Here is a 21232-nt window from a genome sequence, read left to right as displayed (position 1 = left end):
TTTAAGCTCTGGGCTACATTAGAAAAAAAGTCATCTACTGGAGAGGATGTGGAGAAACGGGAACCCTCTTGCACTGATGGTGGGAATGCAAACTGGTGCAGCTGCTCTGGAAAACAGTGTGGAGGTTCCTCAAAAAATTAAAAATAGACCTACCCTATGACCCAGCAGTAGCACTGCTAGGAATTTACCCAAGGGATACAGGAGTACGGATGCATAGGGGCACTTGTACCCCAATGTTTAGAGCAGCACTCTCAACAATAGCCAAATTATGGAAAGAGCCTAAATGTCCATCAACTGATGAATGGATAAAGAAATTATGGTTTATATACACAATGGAGTACTACTTGGCAATGAGAAAGAATGAAATATGGCCCTTTGTAGCACCGTGGATGGAACTGGAGAGTGTGATGCTAAGTGAAATAAGCCATACAGAGAAAGACAGATACCATATGTTTCACTCTTAGGTGGATCCTGAGAAACTTAACAGAAACCCATGGAGGAGGGGAAGGAAAAAAAAAGAGGTTAGAGTGGGAGAGAGCCAAAGCATAAGAGACTCTTAAAAACTGAGAACAAACAAGGTTGATGGGGGGTGGGAGGGAGGGAAGGGTAGGTGATGTGTATTAAAGAGGACATCTTTTGGGATGAGCACTGGGTGTTGCATGGAAACCAACTTGACAATAAATTTCATACATTAAAAAAAAAAGAAAAAAAAGAAAAAAGCCATCTATTCTGACTGCATTCCTTAATCAGAGACTAGGAAATTGAGGCTCACAAAGGCTGAGAGAGTTGCCTGAGAAAACAGAACTCATAAGTAGCATAGTAGGAACAAGAACCTTAAACTTCTTGACACCCAGCATTCAAGCATTAATCCATTCATTCAACAGCATTTATGGGATCTACTATGTGCCAAGCACTGCTTCAGCATCATATTAGTTTCCAACATGTATGATGGAAATGAACTCTTATGACAATATTTGTAATTTGAGCCAAAGGATAATAATATGTGTTTCACGAGGTCCTATTATGAGAGAGCTATTTTGTAGAATGCTACAGACACTCTTTACCAACCAGAAAGTAAGAGTGACCTAAGGAAGAGATTGAAGAGATGTCAAGCTGGTGGGAAAGACTTACCAGATTTAAAAGAAATTCCACTGCACTTAGAGGAGAGAGATATTTAACAGGTTTACCTGTGCTTATTCACTTTTTCTTGCTAAAAACCATAAAATGTATTCCTATAAAAATCATGTAAAAATGAAACAGAAGGGAAATAAATGTCATTTTACTCAAGGCATATATACTGGAGCTCAAGTCAGGAGTGCCACATTATATAAACCTGGCTAAAGAATATTTCTCACTAAAAGGGATTTAGGAAAGAAGAAGAAAACTGGTACCAATTTTTCAACAATGACATCAGCAAAGGTTCACATAAAGTATGTCAGCTATGCTAACATAAGCATAGCATTTTGAAAGCTGATATTCCTCACTGGAACAAGGAGCAGCTAAATTCATTGTAGCTTCAACTCGACCAGAAATATCTCAGTGACCTTGAGCAGGGCAGTCTCCAAAAAGACATGAGCACATGGGAGCAAAGCTGGATAGCACTGTCCTGACTAAATCATTCACAATGCTTCCTACATGCACAGCCCCTTTGGAGGGAAGTAGTTTCTTGAGCAGAGAAGGCCATCTTCTGTACAGAGAACTCTGGTCTCACTCTAGCTACAACTTTTTGAACTTGACCGAAGGGCAGTCAACTCTCAGACCAGCCATTGATTTCTGGAGGTGGCTCAACATGAAAATCTCTGCTCAACAGAGATGCTGAAGATTGGAACTTCTGAGTTTGTAGAGGGAGTAATGAGTTGTGAGCAACACATAATAATGATTTCATGAAGACACCAAGGACTTCTACCAGATGTCAACACCTTGGGACAAGTAGAAGGAAAGTTTCTAAGGTAAATAAGGGCTTACACATCATCCATGGACCCCCTGCCTCAGAATCACCTATGGGCCAGACTCCTAATATCCACCCAGAACCACCAGATCAGATTCCTGGCGATAGAGTCCAGACATTATACTTCAACAAGGGATTATCATGCACAGATGAAGTTTAAAATATTGATCTAATTCAGACACTTTATCTTACTAGTGAAGAAACTGAGGCACAGAGAAGTCACAAAGACAAAGCAAAACTCACTTTATGCATTTATTCACCTTTTCTACTGGAGATGTGGCCTCTGATTGATGGCTTCATTCACATGCCTGGGCATCTGCATTCTGCTTGCAATGTATTTCCTTTCTTGTGATACAAAACATGCTGCCATTAGTTTCCTCATGGCTTGAAGGTGAGGGGGAACAGAAAGAGAGGGCAGGGAGTAGCTCTGGCCAGACCTCTGAACTGCCACTTACCAACACAGAATAGGAGGTAGGCAATAAGAGGCCAGAGAAGAAAAGAAGGGGGGAGAAAAGTATTAGAATGAAAAATGTAGCCTAGTCTCTCCAATAATCTCAGAGAAACCTCAGGGAATTTAAGCTGTCAAAGCAATAAACAATAATAATATTTGTAATCTTTAAATGAAGCATTTTACAACTTACAAAGTGTTTAAGAACCATTTTCCCTGATGTGACCTCCCTACTCTGCTTCTCCTTAGGTACTCCCTATAGTCACTGAGGGCTGATATCTCTTAATACCAGCGAATGGCCAACACCTTGGTTCCCACCTACCGTCTCTACACCAGCAGAGGCCCACAGAGGAGATGTAAGAGAAGAGGGAGGAAGGCAAGGCCTGGTTATATATAGTTTTGCAGAATAAAGTGGGAAAGTGTCCCTTTCCCCACCATGTGTGCAGTGGAGAGTGACACCAGAGTTTCAAATAGTTAATCCTGCGAATGTTCCTAGGAAATCTGCCACATAGTCTGGGTTGTTGGATAAAGCATTCAGCATCACTGACGAAAACACTACATGGGAAGCAAATCTATGTATATGCAGGGAGAAAAAAAGCCCCTCCATGTGAGGTAATAAATATAAAAGTCACCATCAACAAAGACCCAAGGAACAAAAGAAACCTGAATCAAAATGACAGGCTGCTTAAGATCAGTAAACTATAAATCCAAATATTTAAATGTTTAAAGATATAATGTAATTTCCCTTTCAGTCTACTTAGTCTCTGCCAAGAACATCACAGGATTCTTTAATAATGGCTGATGGGTTTGCTTGCAAACAGAGTCCCATAGTCTGTATTAATATAGATGTTACTGGTGCATGTCACATTTTCCTCACATATATATAAACTTGCAATGCATTAGATTCCTGTCACCATTAAAATGATTAATAGCTATTCTTCAATAAATTTTATTTTTTTCTAATTGTCATAAAATTCCATGCCTGCAAGTGTTATGCTTTCTTCCTTTTTTCCCACTTAATTCTATTTTAAGTGATGCTATTAATGATATTTCTCTACTTGAAATAATTAGATAATCTAAAACTGAGAAATAAGCACTTTCCTTTCCTCGTTTTTCCTCTTCTTTATCTCTAACAGCCCCAGGAGATCACAAACATTTGTCCTTTGGGCAATATCAGCAGTTAATGATTCATGTTCAAAGGCTCAAAGTTGTCTAATTAACAAAAACCAATGTTTTACAGAAGCCATTTTTGCTTTCAAGTTAATAGCACACAGTATATATATACAAACACTGGATTGCATGCAAGTCTCCAAGCTTATGGTATGCTATTAATTCAAAACTGCCCAATTTCATTTTATCTGCCCCAAACTTCAATCATTAAAAATGTACCATTTTCATTTTATTCTGTTCTGATTTATTGGTGGCTTTACAGTACAGTTCACACATCACATCATCGTATAATATGCTCATAAAAATCACTTTTCAGTTATTATTAAAATATGCACTTGATTAATGAAAATAATATTAGCATATTTTCCATAAAGCAAATTCTTAATAGTATCCATTATTAACAAAATCAGAATCTTTTAAATAGTCCCATCATCCTCTTTGTGTAAATGGTGCCATAGGCTAAGTATTTCCTAGACAGCAGACATTCAGTAAAACTTGTGGTACTTTACCACTGGGACATCATGAATTTTTATAGAGAGACTGACTTTTAAATGATAAATATTGACATTTCTAAAATACCAGTGGCTCTGAAATCAGCAACAATCCAAACAAAACAGATAAAACTTTTGTAGCATCATCATGATCTTAGATTTCAAACCAAGGTTGATCCCAGGGAATGAAGTGCTTGTTCTTCCACAATATCTGAATACTGTGCATGTCCAGTTACTATAACTACTCACTTTTTTTAAGTTTATTTGTTTATTTTGAGAGACAAAGTGAGAGTGGAGAAGGTGCAGGCAAAAAGAATCTCAAGCAGGCTCCACATTCTCAGTGCAGAGCCTGATGTGAGAGGGCTCAAACTCACAAACCAGAACCTGAGCCAAAATCATGACCTGAGACAAAATCAAGAATCTGATGCTTTACAGGGTGAGCCAACCAGGCACCCCTAACTTCTCACTTTCTTGTATGGGTTCACACTAGCAGCAGGGATTGTATCTTTGCATCTTTCCAGTGGTTACAGCCTAGTGGTTAAGAATATACTTTCAACTGAAAGCTCTCTTAGTTTGAACTTAGTCTTCATGCTTTGTACTTTATGTAAGTTGGATAGGTTACTGAAACTCTAAGTGCAGTTTTCTTATCTGATAAGTGAGCATGAGAGTATCTATTTCTCTCATAAAACTGACGGGAAGAATAAAGGAGATATATTTAGAGTGGTTTGGTTAATACTCACCAAATATTAGTTATTATTATTTGCACCCCTAGTATCCACAACCCAGGAATGAGAATATAAGTCATTCATGTTATTAAAAGAATAAAATAATAAATTAGGAAGACAAATACTAGTATTCTTGTTTATAGATGAGTTAAACCTGCTTCAGCAAAGTAAAATAATGTGCCCAGTGTTCATCAGCTAGTAAATGACAGAACTGGTTTTCAAACTTGGGTCAATTTATGTCCAAACTGTAGCAAAAGATTTGCTGTTTCCTAGAAAAATCTCTGAGCTTGCTATTGATTGAGCCAATGCCTACGTTTCAAAAATGAACCAAGTGTTGTTGTTGTTGTTGTTGTTTAAAGAACGATTAAAAAAATATCAGGCAGAAATGTCATGGGCCTCTCTCCCAAATCACTGCCAATTTATCTGCTAAGGAGCAATAGCTATGAAATTGGGACTTTGTTCCCAAATACTCTCCCAAACTCAGAAAAATGGGGGACAGATGATATTCTGACAGCTAACTTTCTCACGTAAGTCTCTGCCACTCTCAATCTTTGTCAAAATGGGTTTCTCATAATTAAGAAGCATGATTCTCAGAGGAGACAAGTGGCAACTCAATAGCTCAAAATCTGCTGAAAATTCTACTGCATATTGAAGTGCCCACACACTTGAGCATTCTTACTCATTTCTCCAATCCCAAAGGCTTTGCTTAGTGAAGAGAGCAAGAAAACTATCTACACAAGAGTACTTTAAGTAGGTGTTCTCATTCTTCAGTGATAATTACTTGAGTTACTACTCATATCGCTGATATGGAGAAAAGAATATTTTACGAGAAGGAAATGAGTTCATTTATTAACTCTAGGTAGATGAAATCCTTCATATTTGTTCATCTAGTAGAAGTTATTACTAAGATCAATGTTCTTTATACATACATTTTATACAAGATCCAAGTTTCACTCTTAAAGCCCTGCTACGGTATCACCCTAATAGATATGTAACTTTTCTTCCTGTGGTCTCGCAACTGAGGCTACAAGTTCCATATAAGTGTTTTTAATTGTACTTGATCTATCTACATTTAAAGGACTTCACTCTCAAGTCATATGCTTACAAGATTTATCTTTTCCTTTCATACCTTGTATTCATCAAAGGGAATTAGGTTTCATTCTCCCAGAGCTAAAAGAGATGATATAATTTAAAATATTAAAGAATTAGTCATTAACAAGTTGCCCGAAAAATGTGATGGGTGACGTTCATGCATGCACTCATTAATAAGTGAGTACTAAGCTGCTATAACGTGCAGGAGGCATATCCTGGAGATAATGAGATCTTAGTCCTAAACTCCTCTCTAGTACTAATTACTAAAACAATGTAACAATGGCTGTAAGACATTTGGAGATTGAAAAATAATTCTAGACCAATCTATTTGTTTTTGTTGAAGGCAACAAAGGAAGATTTCTGAACATTCACGTTTCACAAAATACACCTCCCAGGTATCCTGATATTAGAAGTTATTGGGAGGTCAGAATAGAACCAAAGTTTACAAAGAAAAACTATCAACACTTTAATATCTGTACTCTCTGTATGCCTTTCCTCCTGTTAATAAGAAAGCGTCCTCATTCCTAAAAACAAACAACCTATTTCCTCACCTTCTCATAGACTTTTTTTTCTATAATCAATGTGTCCTTCTCTTGCATTATTTTCAATAGCATACAAACATGCTTTATGTTACCTATGGAAAAAATGGGTATGTAATGCAGGATTCAGGGGCTGGATTACATTACCACTTCTAAGTATTCTAAGTATTCACTACGTCTTCCTTAGAATGTTAAGTACACATATTTACCTTTTACCGTGTGAGGTACAGGGCCTTCTGGAGAAGTGTACTTGTCTACCTCATTGTCATTGGGCTTAGCCATGTAATTGGCTTTGGCCAATGGGATGTGAACAAACATCAACTATGGCAAATCCAAGCAGAAGATTTGAGACAGTGCATAGCAGAGTTCTGTCACTTGCTCCCTCCTTCTTCCATCAAAGGAGCATGCCCAAGTTTGGGACAGCCCTGTCAGCTTGTGTCCAGAAATCAGAAGACTCAAGGGTATATGGCCATAGCTGACCTCTAGCTACTGAATTAATGTAATCAATTTTTTAAAAAATGATTTTGATTGTTTTTTTTATCATTGCAGTATAACCCCATTAACCTCTCCCCATCCATATTACTCTGCTCTACTTCCTAGCAAAATTCTTGAAAAAACTGTCTATTTGAATATATTTCTATTTCTTCACTTTCTATCTTTCTATTAATCCTCTACAATCAGGCTTTGCACCTCACCCCCTAATTCCACTGAAATCACACTTAGCAAGGTGTTTTGCTTATCTCCAACACCAATGATAGTTTCTCTATCCTTCTCTGGCTTGACCTCTCAATGGCATTTGGCATGGTTGTCCACTCCCTCCTTTTTGAAATATTCCCATCTCTTCATTTCTTCAGATTTACCTTCCATTTCACTGGCCATTCCTTCTCAGACACTTTTGCTAGTTCTCCTTCCTCTTTTCAATCACTGAAATGTGAGTACACCAAAATGTGTCCTTGGTCTTCTTCTCTGGTTTGTTTTTTTTTTAATTTTTTTTTCAACGTTTATTTATTTTTTGGGACAGAGAGAGACAGAGCATGGATGGGGGAGGGGCAGAGAGAGAGGGAGACACAGAATCGGAAACAGGCTCCAGGCTCTGAGCCATCAATCAGCCCAGAGCCTGACGCGGGGCTCGAACTCACAGACCGCGAGATCGTGACCTGGCTGAAGTCGGACGCTTAACCGACTGCGCCACCCAGGCGCCCCTTCTTTTCTGTTTATACATTCTCCCAAATGATCTCATCTGGACATTGGTTATTTATTTGTTAGTTTTTGTTTTGTTTTATTTTACTGTATTTTATTTTATTTTAGAGACAGAGCACGTGCATGAGCTGGGGAGGAGGGCAGAAGGAGAGAGGGAGAGAGAATCTTACTATTCTTCTCAAATAAATGCATTCTAAGGTTAAAAAGTTTTCTTCTGAATACAGCTTTATTCTACATACTTTTTATTTGTCTGGAAATGTTTTTAATTTGCTTTCATTTTTGAAGGATGTTTTTGCTCTGAATTGATTTTGAGGTTGTAAGTTCTTTTGCTTTAGCATTTCAAGTATGTCATCCCATTTTTTCTTGGATTTTATCACTTTGTGAAGTCACTTTTCAATGTTATTGTTGTTTCTGTGAAGGTAATATTTTTCTCTAGAAGCTCTTAAGATTTTCTCCTTGCTTTTTCTCTTTTATTAACAGTTTTACTGTGTTGCTGCCTAGGTGAGATTTTCTTCATACTTATCTTTCTGGGAGTTTATAACACTTTTCAAATCTATGGATTAATGTCTTCCATTACTTTTGGAAAATTCTCAGCCATCATCTCTTTACATTGGGACTTTATTCTCTTTCCTCTACCCTTCTAAGATACAATTACCCTTATATCAGACCTCTTCATCATGTCCCTTATAGCATACTAAAGATGGCCAGGTTATTTGCCCCTCTTCCCATCAAGGAGCAGAATCTATTTTTCCTATGACCTTACCTTCTTGTAATCTGGACTGGCCCTGTGATGTGATTTAATTATGAGTGCTTCATTTCTGCAGCAGGTACACAGTGTATGGTCCCTGGACCAGCCATAAAAACATCATCTAGAACTTGTTAAAAATGCATATTTTTGGACTTATTCCAAATCTACTAAATTAGAAACCGAGATGATAGGGAACTGTGAGTGTTTTGTGGCAAATTCCCTGGGTGATTTTGATGCATGATAAAGTTTTAGAATAACTGTCTAGGCAATGGTCATTGGTCCAAGAGATGATCAGATGAACTAAGGAGGACATTTGATTTCTTCTCTATGATTGTATGAACCCTAGAAGGAGGAAACTCTCTTCTCCCAGTGGCGTTGCTAAGGTTGTATGATATAACCCTGAAGCTGTTGACAGCCACTGTCTTTTACTTCGTAGAAAAAAAGTTCCTATGGAGTGGGACAGAATGAGACTGACACAAGGTTAAGAGAGAGCCCAGACAACTTTGTAAGAACCCTGAATCCAATTGTGCCTAAAGCTTCAGATTAGCCCTTAACTTTTTAGTTATGTGAACTTTTTTTTTCCCTCAAGCTAGTTTGATTTAGTTTCTGCACTTAGAACTAAAGAATCCTGACTAATACACAAGAAAACGTCCACTTCCTCTTCCAAACGATAATCTCATGCAGTGCCCCTAACATATAAAATAGATAATTACAGGTCTTCTCTGAATGGAGCAGAGATAGAAAACTTTGAATCTTACCATGTGGCTTTTCCCAGGCCTCCCTCAGCAACTCCTGGAGACTTTTCTCAGAACAACCCTAAAGTTCTAGGCAACATAGATTAAAACCTTTTGGGTAGATTATGACATAACTTCTTCTGCCTGATTTCAGTTGCAGCTGTGATGGAAAGTTGCTTAAAGTTGCCCAACTCAAGCATCCTGCTGTGTGTCTCTGCTTGTCTGTCACTGGGCTTTCTCTCAAGACACTAGGTTTCATAGAAGTTCATGCTTCTGAGGTCAAGCTTCTAGAGGGATGGGTACAAAAGTGTCCTGGTGTTACATCCTGTGGAAGCACATTTCTTAGACACATTTTCTATAATTCCAGACGATCTCCAGTGGGATTGGGCTCTAGGGACCCATGGAAGTAACAAGATCAATGCTATATCTTCTTTTTCCTTTTTTCCCTTCCTTATAGTTTATGTGTGTGTGTGTGTGTGTGTGTGTGTGTGTGTGTGTGTGTGTGTGTGATTACTTCCAAAATAAGCCACCTATACCCAGTCCTTTTCTCTGATTCTGCTTTTGAGAAAACCTAAACTAAGACACCAATGTTATAAAGTATAAAACTGGGTGTTAGAGTTAACTTATGAAATAGGCTTAATCATTTCCTTTCTCCAGGCCTTAGATAATTCATTTGTAAAACAAGGACATTGAACTAACTGCTTACTTAGTTTATTTTAGCTCTGAATTATCAGGTTCCTTCTCGCTTTTATGTAATTCTTCATACTGTTTCAGAATATTTGTGAATAATTACACATGAAATGAGAATGATGAGGATGGCCAATCTGAACATACAGGCCCTTGTGGTTTTTCCCTCTTTTCTAAACACCTTTATTCATTTTTCTCCATGTTTTTCCTCCAGATGACTTGTCTCACACTTCTCCTTGGTTGGTCCTTGTAGATGTGGACCCAGAAAAACAAGGAGATATACCCAGCCCTGAGCAGACTACACAGGGCTATTTTGACATGCCAGAAGCTCTCAAAACCACTGATATTCAGAGCCTCGTGTGTATGTAGGACATAAAGATTGAGAGTAAAGACAAGTATAGACCAAATACAATCAACTATCTGGTTGGCTAAACACAGCATAATAGACTTAGTACTTTAGGGCTGGAGCCAAAAATACTCAACAAAAAATGGCTTCAATTTCATATTGATTAAAAAAAATGGAATGTTACACCTGGGGATCCAGCTATAGATTTCAATCTACTTTTCCTTGTAACTTGAGACAAATTGAAATCTATGATAATGAACACAATTAGGAAGGGAAAGTCTGTTCTCTTCTTCCTTTAGCAACTAGAAATGATCAATTTTAAACTATATTGTTGTTGTTGTTTCACATGGTGGTGGCTTCCAATGGGGCCTTAACACAATGATTTTGTTGATTGCTGTCCGGAAAAGAAGAGATGGAAGAGATGTGTTCTGTTTTAAAAGGAAGCAGGAGGACTGTGGAGGCTGTGACACAATGGACATTCCTGCATACTGTTGTTGTCAGGCGAGAGATTCCCCCCACACTCTCCAAGGACTTCCCTTGGGCTGGTCTTAACACAAGAGGGTTAGCAACCACCTGCAGACGTTGTTTAAGGGATTCATAAAATGAACAAATCAGGAGACTAAAGATGCTGGAGAGGATGTGGAGAAACGGGAACCCTCTTGCACTGATGGTGGGAATGCAAACTGGTGCAGCCACTTTGGAAAACATTGTGAAGGTTCCTCAAAAAATTAAAAATAGATCTACCCTATGACCCAGCAATAGCACTGCTAGGAATTTGCCCAAGGGATACAGGAGTACTGATGCATAGGGGCACTTGTACCCCAGTGTTTATAGCAGCACTTTCAACAAGAGCCAAATTATGGAAACAGTAAATGTCCATCAACTGATGAATGTATAAAGAAGTTGTGGTTTATATACACAATGCAGTACTATGTGGCAATGAGAAAGAATGAAATATGGCCTTTTGTAGCAACGTGGATGGAACTGAAGAGTGTTATGCTAAGTGAAATAAGTCATACAGAGAAAGACAGATACCATATGTTTTCACTCTTATGTGGATCCTGAGAAACTTAACAGAAGACCATGGGGGAGGGAAAGGGGGAAAAAAGTTACAGAGAGGGAAGGAGGCAAACCATAAGAGACTCTTAAAAACAGAATAAGCTGAGGGTTGATGGGGAGTGGGAGGGATGGGAAAGTGGGTGATGGACATTGAGGAGGGCACCTGTTGGGAGGAGCACTGAGTGTTGTATGGAAACCAATATGACAATAAATCTCATATTTAAAAAAAAACTCCACCAATGGATATTAGTTACGGTCCAGTTATGTGGCTACATCATGGATGATTTTTGTGTGCAAAATTGTAAATTTAATTAAATGAAGAAAGTTACTACTTATGCTTTATTTATGGATTTTTCATGCCAGAAAAAAATAACAAAAATAAGTTTCAATACTAATAAAATATAACAAAATACAAAACAAACAAAAAAAAGGGACTCATGCAGAGTTTCTTTTGATGGGTTTTCGCTTACTCCATTTAGTGCTTAGCGTTTGAAATTCCTTTGAGGTCAGAGCCCTTTCTTTGCTAAGTAAAGAAAAACTCCAAGGGAAAACACCCTTGTAGAGTTATAGTGCAAAGAGTCCTGAGTTGGGAGTCAGGAGCCAGAATTTTTGTCTTTGCTCTGCAGATAAATAATTTTGTGAAATCAGGGAGGTCACATAACCTTTCTCTGGTTGGGTCTCCACATCTCTAAAATGAGTGGGATTAGAAACAGTGATTTCTGTCATCCTTTGCAGCTCTAAAATCTGGATTATTGATGGGAAATAATGCTAATATTTAAATGGTAGATATTTTTTTTCTTAGAATGGATCAGATGAGGAGAGGTGAGTATCCAGGCTTAGAGAATCCGAAAGTGGCCATGGATAGAGAAAGGATGAAATGTGTTTCTTTACAAGTTTTACCTCTCATGCTTATTACCATCCCATCTGCAACAATGCATGAAATGACATAAAATATAGTAGGAGGCTTAGAATAGTCTAAAACTAATAACTTTTATTGAAAGACAGACCTAGGTTCTAATCCTGACTCTGTCACTTATATGTGGTCACCGTAAGTTATCTCACAGTTCTGAGCCTCAGTTTATACACCAATAAAATAAGGATAATAATACCTTCATTATGGGGTGTCAACAATCCTGGGAAGTGATGGTCAGGAGGAAATACTCACTGGGAGGAAGATTATAAAGTTTTATAAGACAATTTTGTCCTCTGAATGACATTGTGTGTCTCTCTAGTTACAGAAGATGATAGAGTTCTTCTATCTGCAGGGTATTAATGTGAAAGATGGAGGGAGTCACTGGGTGTGCTAATGCTTTGGTAATTACACCAACAGTTAAGTTACATTATTATTGCTCAATGCTGTGTCATTTCAAAGATGGCAACCAGTGTTGATATCATTAGAGCTTGCAACATTTTCCCAAAGTGGTGATGCATCACAGATCTCATCGATATCACTTTGAAGATGGACTCAGATCCAGACACATGAAAAGCAAAAGCATGGTTATGGATCACTGCTGTGCAGCATGTGGGCTGTGTTCACACAGAAACAGTCTGAAATAACTGAAAACACTATTTTGATGAGAATAGTCTGCAGTGAAACCCATGCTTATTATTAACACTCATGCTAATGTCAAAAATCTTATTAATTTTGTTGTATTCTCATTGATTTGTTAAATGTAAAGCTTCAACCATAGCAAAGAGTAAAACATCTAAGGATATATTTTAGTTGACGCTGGAAATTCATCATTCCACAATGTGCTCTTTATACCTCGGAGATGATTTGATGATTAAAAAAAAAAAACCCCGCTAGTATAATCCCTGATTTTTTATTAAAAGGCTTTTAAATTCTTCTCTAGACACATGACTCCCCATCTTTCTAGTATTATGCGATCAGTCTCAAACCAAGGGCATTTGAAAATTCATCTTAACTCTGCGGATGATGGAGTTTGAAATTCTTAAAACTTCTGTGACAGTTTTGGCCTAATATGAGGACCACTTAAATTTAAAATACTGCAACTGTTCAGCTCTGCCTATTATCAAATCAACAAAATTTATTCCTCCTTTTATTTCTGTGTAGTAGGAATAATATTTAGATTTCCTGCAGCTCATTCCTGCAGGCTGGGGGATTGAGATGCAGATTACTTATGGCTACTACGAAAAGTTAGTGTAGGAAAACATGCAAGTTTCCAGTAATCTTCCCTTCCTCATCTATCAATTAATAATTCCTTTTAAGTGAAATAGTGCAATATATACTTTACAGGTATTACACGGTTCCTTATCAGAAGCAGAAAGAAGAGTCATAAAATATAAGAGGCTACCCGCTTCTTTGTAGTTATAGTACATTTATAGGTAAAACTACTAACCGCATTTTTTGTGTGTGTGTGAAAGATATTTTTTCCTGTGTGAGAACAACACCACATACATCTTGACTTCTTATGTAACACTGAATACCAAGTACGTACATGTGGAAAGGAAATAATCATCTTCATTCTGAAGATTACTGATGAGCATGACAAGGTCCCAACTCACAGCATCCCTACAAAATCATTTTATTAAGAAAAATTTCTTCTATTGATAGAGAAATAGTGGGCTGTATATTTCTGTTTCAGTAGAAAACTACCCAGCTTTTATTTAATTACCGTGGAGCCCCTTTATCCATTATAATGGATGTACCATCAAGCAGCAACCAGATTTATTTCCTGAAACACAGGAGCTTTGCAGTGTATAGTAAGTAGAATGTTTCTGTTAGCAGAGAATAAAAACAGCTGAAGGAACTTAGTGATGTAAAGCATGCCATTGGACCTCCTATAATTGTATTCTATTTGCTAAAATTTCAAAATGAGACGATAAGGGAGGAGGAAATAGTATGGGAGGAGACAGAAGAAATGATGAAAGAAAAGGAGACAGAAATAACTTGAATTGTTTCTGCTTTGCAGCTTGTTGAATCCTTTCAAGGATTTCCTGCATGGTTTGGTTGGTATTCTGATTATGAGATGGTTGGATGCTAGCTGTGAGCTCATCATAGGGTGATCATCTTGGTATATTACCTGTATCACAAAGCTGTTATCTGGTTAAATAAGTCTTGCCTCGACATCTCTGCTCTGGTAGGATAAATTTGTGAGACATTAATTTGTTTTATTATGGCTGATGTGAAAGAATTGGTATGACTGGGAGCTAGATGTGTGATATTTACAAATGATGGTCTCTTTTTTCACAATGTAGCCTAGTCTTTTGTGTTCTCTGTCTCAAGGGCATTTCCTAGGGCAAACATAGAAGTTGTTTGAAGGCAATGTTTCACTTAGCTTTTGTGACTGTTGAGGAAGAGGAAACAGAAGCAAGAGAGAGATGTGAACTTCCCTAGAGCGAGAATGGGGTGGAGGATGGTGGATCTAAGTACACCAGAAACCAGCACCCTAAAGTTTAGTTGTGTGCCAGGTGGTGGGATCTCAGAAGGGATTGGTGGTGTGTCCAGACTGTGGAATCTGCAGGTAGGCTGGTCAGAGGATGACCTTTTACCTAGACTCACTTTCCCCAGAGTCAGCTCTTTATCTTGGCTTGGCCTTTACATTGGAACCTGAAAAGACTTCTAGAGTAGGGGGTGGGAGCAGAGAGAATGCCTCTAATGGTTGAGGTTGAACCTCCTGATAACTTGGCAGGATGAAGACTTGCATTAGTTTGCTAAGACTGCTGTAATGAAATACTACAAACTGGATGGCGTAAACAACAGTAATTTATGGTCTCATAGTTCTGGAGGCTGGAAGTCCATGATGAAAGTGTCAGCAGAGTTGGTTCCTTCTAAGCGCTGTTAAAAAGAATTTGTTCCATGCTTCTTCCCTAGCTTCTGGTGGTTTACTTGCAATCTTCAGCACCCTTGGCTTGTAGACATATTATCCTGATCTCAGTTTTTGTCTTCATCAACTATGCACATATTGGTTGTTTTAGTCATTCAGGGCTGCTGTAACAAAAATACCACAGACTGAATAGTTTCAAAAACATACATTTATTTCTCACAGTTCTAACGGCTGGGAAATCCAAGATCAAAGCACCATCAGAGCCAGTGCCTGGTGAAGACACTCTTCTTCGTGTTCAGATGTCTGTCTTTTCCTGGTATCCTCACATGGCAGAGAGGACAGAGAGAAAGTAAGCTCTCTTGCGTCTCCTTCTATAAGAGCATTAATCTCATTCAAGGGGGCTCCACTGTTTTGACCTAATCACCTCCCAAAGGCCCCACCTCCTATCATCATTACATTGGCAGTTGGCATTTCAACATATGAATTTGGGGAAGGGGGAATTCATTCTATAACAGTGATGCCACTTACTGAAATAGGAAAAATTGTGAGAAGGAAAGATCTACAGGGTGGAGAAAACCAATAGTCTTTTGGCCAAGTTCATATCAAAAAACCCGTAGACCCACAGATGAGGATGTCAAGTAAATAGTTGGGTAGGTGAATTTTGAGCTAAATTGAGAGGTTAGAGCTAGAAAGTCATTGTCACTGTCATATAGATTATATTTAAAACCAAGGTTCAGGGGCACCAGGGTGGCTCAGTTCACTGAGCGTCTGACTCTTGATTTCAGCTTAGGTCATGATCTTAGTATATGCACTAAAAGGATCATTTTGTAGTGGATAAAAAATATTGAATCACTATGATACACACATTAAATGAATAGGCTACTATATTTCAATAATATTTATGTTTAAAAAAAGTAACTCGGGGGCACCTGGGTGGCTCAGTCGGTTGAGTGTCCACCTCAGCTTAGGTCATGATCTCACGGTTTGTGAGTTCGAGCCCCCCCATCAGGCTCTGTGCTGATAGCTGGAAGCCTGGAGCCTGCTTCAGATTCTGTCTCACCCTCTCTCTCTGCTCCTCCCCCTCTCACACTTTGTCTTTCTCTCTAAAAAATAAATAAAAATTAAGAAAAAAGTAAAAAACAAAAGTAACTTGGAAAAAAGCCTGCTCAAGAAGAAATGAAAAATGTAAATGTTTCCCTTTTTATATTTTCAAAAATTGAATCCATAGTTTATAATCTTCCTACAAGGAGATCTCCAGGCCCTGTTGAATTTTTATAACCATTTAATAAAGAAATAATACTGATCTTGATGAGGGAAACAAAGGCAGGAAGAATGTAGTTTAAATTAAATCTGATTACAGCTTGCAGCCCACTGATAGATGTCTGAAACATGCAGAGCATGACCTTGTTCAAGGAACTCATGGCTGTCTTACTTCCTTCATGTTTTTGTGTTATTAAAGACTAAAAGTAACCTTATCTTAACAGCAGCTAGCCCCTCAAGGTCCTGAAAGCCTTGCTTCCAAATTCTTTAGAAACTTATGCTATCCCCCACTAACTTAAAAGTATATAATCAGTCACTCCTCACAAGCCCAGTGCAGCTTTTTCTACCCACAGGTCCTGTCCCCATGCTTCAATAAAATCACCTTTTTGCACCAAAGACGTCTCAAGAATTCTTCCTTAGCTGTTTACTCAAGAACCCCATCAATCTTAGCAAACTTGAAGATATTAGAAACAGTGTGAAACAAATAGCAACTCAGTATATTAGGCCAACATAATATTATCCCAAAATGTGACCCAAAAAGAAATACAAGTCAATCTCTGTTAAGAACATAAATGCATATATTCTAAGAAATATTAACAAATTGAATCCAGCCATTCATAAAAAGGCTACTGCATCATGAACAAGTTGAATTTCTCCCAGAAACGCAAATATGGTTTAACTTTCAAGATATTAATCCATAAAATTCACCATATTAAAAAGAAAAACAAAATCATATGATCATCTCAGGAGATACAGATAAACCTTTTATAAAATTCAATACCTATTTAAGACAAAACTCAATAGACAAGGAATAAAAAGAAATAACCTTAATCTGATAAATATTATCTACCAAAAACTGTTGGGGGGGGGGACTACAATTAATATTATACTTAATGGTAAAATACTGAAAGATTTTTCTCTGAAATCAACGAGATAGAATTTTTGCTATCATCACTTCTGATGTCCGAACCACTGCATTAAGGCAGAGGTAAAAGGTATAATAATTGATCAGAAGAAATAAAAATTGTTATATGCAGATGATATATGATCATGTACATAGAAAATCCAAGTAAGTTTGTGAAATTTTTATATTACTTTATGACTTTAGAAAGTTCACTGGAAACAACATTAGTGAAAAAAATTTGTTGCACTTTTATCCATAGAAAAATAACAGAGAAATAAATTATAAAAAGAAGACCACTTAAAATAGCAGCCCCCCCCAAATCAACTATTTAGAAATAAATCTATTAAAAATGAGCAATTGTGCCAAACCAAAAACTACATAACATTATTGTTGTGGAGGAAGGAAAATACCCAACTCCAAACCCCGTTAGCCATCCTGTTTCACCTAACTGGGAGAAACTGAGAAGAACTTGTGACGTCCACAGCCCAGCAACACAGGCTGGCTGAAAAACTGAGACTTGAACATGAGACTAAAGAACACTTCCCCTTTGCCACACCTTACCACCACATCACTAAACATCTATTTACCTAAGTTCCTTTTACCCATACACCATGTCTGGCTTTCCACAAAACATCAGAAGGCCTATTAATGGCAAAAAGCACAGTATGAAGAGACAGAGCAAGCATCAGAACCAGACTTGATATGACAGACATGTTGGAATTATTAGACTGCAAAATTTAAAATACCTATGATTACCATATTAAAAACTATAAATGGAAAAAGCAGACAACATTCAAGAACAGATGGATAATTTAAGCAAAGAGATGGAAATTCAAAGAAAAAATTTAAAAATGCTAGAGATCAAAAACACTGTAACAGAAATGAAGAATGCCTTTGATGGGCTCATAAGTAGACTAAAAACACCAAAAAATTTCCTGCAACTAAACAGCTATTTTAGCAAGGTTGCAGGATTTAACATTAACACACAAAAGTTAATCATTTTCCTATATAACTGCATTGGACAAGTGAACTCTGAAATGAAAACCAATACCATTTACATTAGCATCCCCTCAAATAAAATACTTAGGTATAAATATAACAAAATATATACAAGATCTATGAGAGGTATTCTACACAATTCTGGTGAAAGAAATTAAAGGACTAAGTAAATGGAGAAATATTCCAGGTTTATAGAAAGGAAGACAATATTGCTAACATACCAGTTCTTCCTAAATTGGTCTATAGGCTCACAGCAATCCCAACCAAATTCTCAACTAGTTTTTGGATTTTGACAAACTGATTCTAAAATTTATATGGAGAGGCAAAAGATTCAACAGAGTCAATATAGCACTAAAGAAGAATAACAAAGTCAGAGAACTGAAATTACCCAATCTCAAGATCTTTTATTACACTAAAATAATCAAGACAGTGTGGTATTAACAAAAGAATAGACAAATACATCACTGGAACAGAATAGAGAGCCCATAAATAGGCAAATATAAATATAGTCAACTTAACTTCAACAAAATTTATACAACAGAGAAAAGATAATTTTTTCCACAAATGGTGCTGAAACAACTGAAAATCACATGTCCCCCCAAAAATCTAGACACAGATCTTAACAGTTCTCACAAATATTAACTCAAAATGTATCATAGACCTAAATGTAAAATGCAAAACTATAAATCTCCTAGAAGATAACATACGAGAAAATCTAGATGACCTTGGGTATGGTGGTGACATTGTAGATTCAATACCAAAAGCTTGATCCATGGAAGAAATAATTGATAAGTTGAATTTCATTAAAATAAAAAACTTGTACTGTAAGAAGGACGCTGTGAAAAGATGAGAAGACAAGGCCCAGAATGGGAGAAAATATTTACAAAAACATACCTGAAAAAGGACTGTTATACAAAATATACAGAGACCTCTTAAAATTCAACAATAAGAAAACAAACAACCTAATTAAAAAATAAACCAATAGACATCTCACCAAAGAAGATACAGAAATGGCAAACAAGCATACAAAAAGATGCTTAACATCATATTTTACTGGGGAATTGCAAATTAAAAAACACTGTAATACACTATAAATGCAATGGGGGAAAAAAAAAACAAGAACACCAAATTCTGATGAGGATGTAGAATAACAGGAACTCTTATTCATTGTTATGAGTGGAATGCAAAATGGTAGAGACACTTTGGAAGACAGTTTGGCAGTTTTTTACAAAACTAAACATACTCTTACCATATGATCCAGCAATCATGCTCTTTGATATTTACCCAAATTAGTTGAAAACTTACATCCACACAAAGCCTGCACATGAATGTTTATATCAGCTTTCTTTATAATCACCAAAAATTGGAAGCAATCAAGATATCCTTCAGTAGATGAATAGATAAATTAACTATGGTACAACCAAACAATGGAATGCTATTCAGCACTTAAAAAAAAAAAGAGCTATCAAGCCATGAAAAGACATGGAGGAAATGTAAATGCACATTACTAAATTAAGGAAGCTAGATGAAAAGGTTATGATTCTAACTATATGACATAATGGAAAAGGCAAAACCAATGAAATAGTAAAAAGATCAGTTGTTGCCAATGGTTAGAAGGGAGGGAGTGATACAAGCAGAGCACAAAAGATTTTTAGGACAGGGAAACTTTTCTGTAGGACGGGATAATGGCGGACACACGTACTGTACATTTGTTAAAACCTGCAAAATGTACAATATCAAGAGTGAACTCTAATGTAAACTATGGACTTTGGGTGATAATGATGGTCAATATAGGTTCATCCGTTATAACAAATATACCACTCTGGCTGGAAGTGTTGATAATGGGAGAGGTTGTGAGTGTGGAGGCAGAGGATTCATGAGAACTCTGTACTTTCCACTTAATTTTGCTGTGAATCTAAAGATATTCTAAAATAAATCCTATTAAAAATAGGTGAGATAAAATCTGATTAGTTGCTTTGCTGGCATGTTTTGTGATATGGGTTAGAGCCTCTGATCAGCAAGCACCACCAGAAGATCCCAGAAGCCTCTCCCTACAAAAGAAGAGGACCAGGAGTTGGAGAGAAAAATACTTGGGATTGAAGACCTCAGTGGCTGAAGGCAAGAGGAAGACAGCCCTGGAAATGGTTCAGGCAGCTGGAACAGAGAGACACTATGACATTTGTATGCACGAGGGGGATGATACTCTAGGAAATTCTCTTGGTTACATGATCATGAAGAATTTGGAAGTGGAATTTTGGGATTACACTACAACCCATCCTTCAGACAGAAAAATTAATTTATACATTCAGATTCGAGGTGCTCTTCCAGCTGTTGAGCCATTTCAGAGGCCTGAGTGAGCTCAGGAATATCTGCCGAAATGTGCCAGACAAATGTGAGGCCAGCATAAATGAATATAAAGATCAAAAAGCAAGCAGAAATGAATCCACATTCTAGTCCCTTATGCACTATGCAGGGAGGACTATCCTCTAGGATATTCTCTTCATGATCTTGCAAAACCCAGATGCAGATGTGGAAGTTTGTGATCACAACATGGTTTGTCCTTCACAAAGATGTGCTTCTGGCTATTAACCCATTACAGCTGTTAGAAGCCCTGCAAGAACATTTGTATTCATCTAAATACAATTCCCTCTTTTATTTAAACTCAAAAAAAAAAAAAAAAGAAGAAAAAGAGAATATCTTATTAAATGAAGAACTATACAATGCTCATGGACTGGAAGACTTAATATAGTAAAATATTAATTATCTTTAAGTTAGTCTATAGATTCAGTGCAATCCTAATCAAAATCTCAGCAAGTGTTTTTAAAACATAAATGGATAAGTTGCTTGTGAATTATATACGGAAATTCAAAAAGCCAAGAATATCCAGGTGTATCTTCTTTAGGGACAGTTGCTGTTGATTTGCTATTTTCCTTTGAATGGGCCATACTTCCTTATTTTTTTTGTATGCCTTGTGATATTTTTGTTGAAAACTGGACATGTGAATCTAACAATGTGGTAACTCCAGAAATCATATTCTTCCCCTTTCCAAGTTTTGCTGTTTTTTTTTTGCATGTTTGTGTTTGTGTTTTTATTG

The 21232-nt window shown here is 37.1% G+C and overlaps 1 pseudogene; it reads left to right on the top strand.

Annotated features, from left to right (window-relative positions):
* Positions 1–2691: 2691 nt before the first annotated feature.
* Positions 2692–20592, top strand: LOC106969549 (DNA-directed RNA polymerases I and III subunit RPAC2-like; annotated as a pseudogene).
* The last annotated feature ends 640 nt before the right edge of the window (positions 20593–21232 follow it).

Source organism: Acinonyx jubatus, chromosome A2, assembly GCF_027475565.1.
Source record: "Acinonyx jubatus isolate Ajub_Pintada_27869175 chromosome A2, VMU_Ajub_asm_v1.0, whole genome shotgun sequence".
Lineage (NCBI taxonomy): Eukaryota > Metazoa > Chordata > Mammalia > Carnivora > Felidae > Acinonyx > Acinonyx jubatus.
Note: the sequence above shows the minus strand (reverse complement) of the source record. Positions and strands in the feature narration are given on the sequence as shown.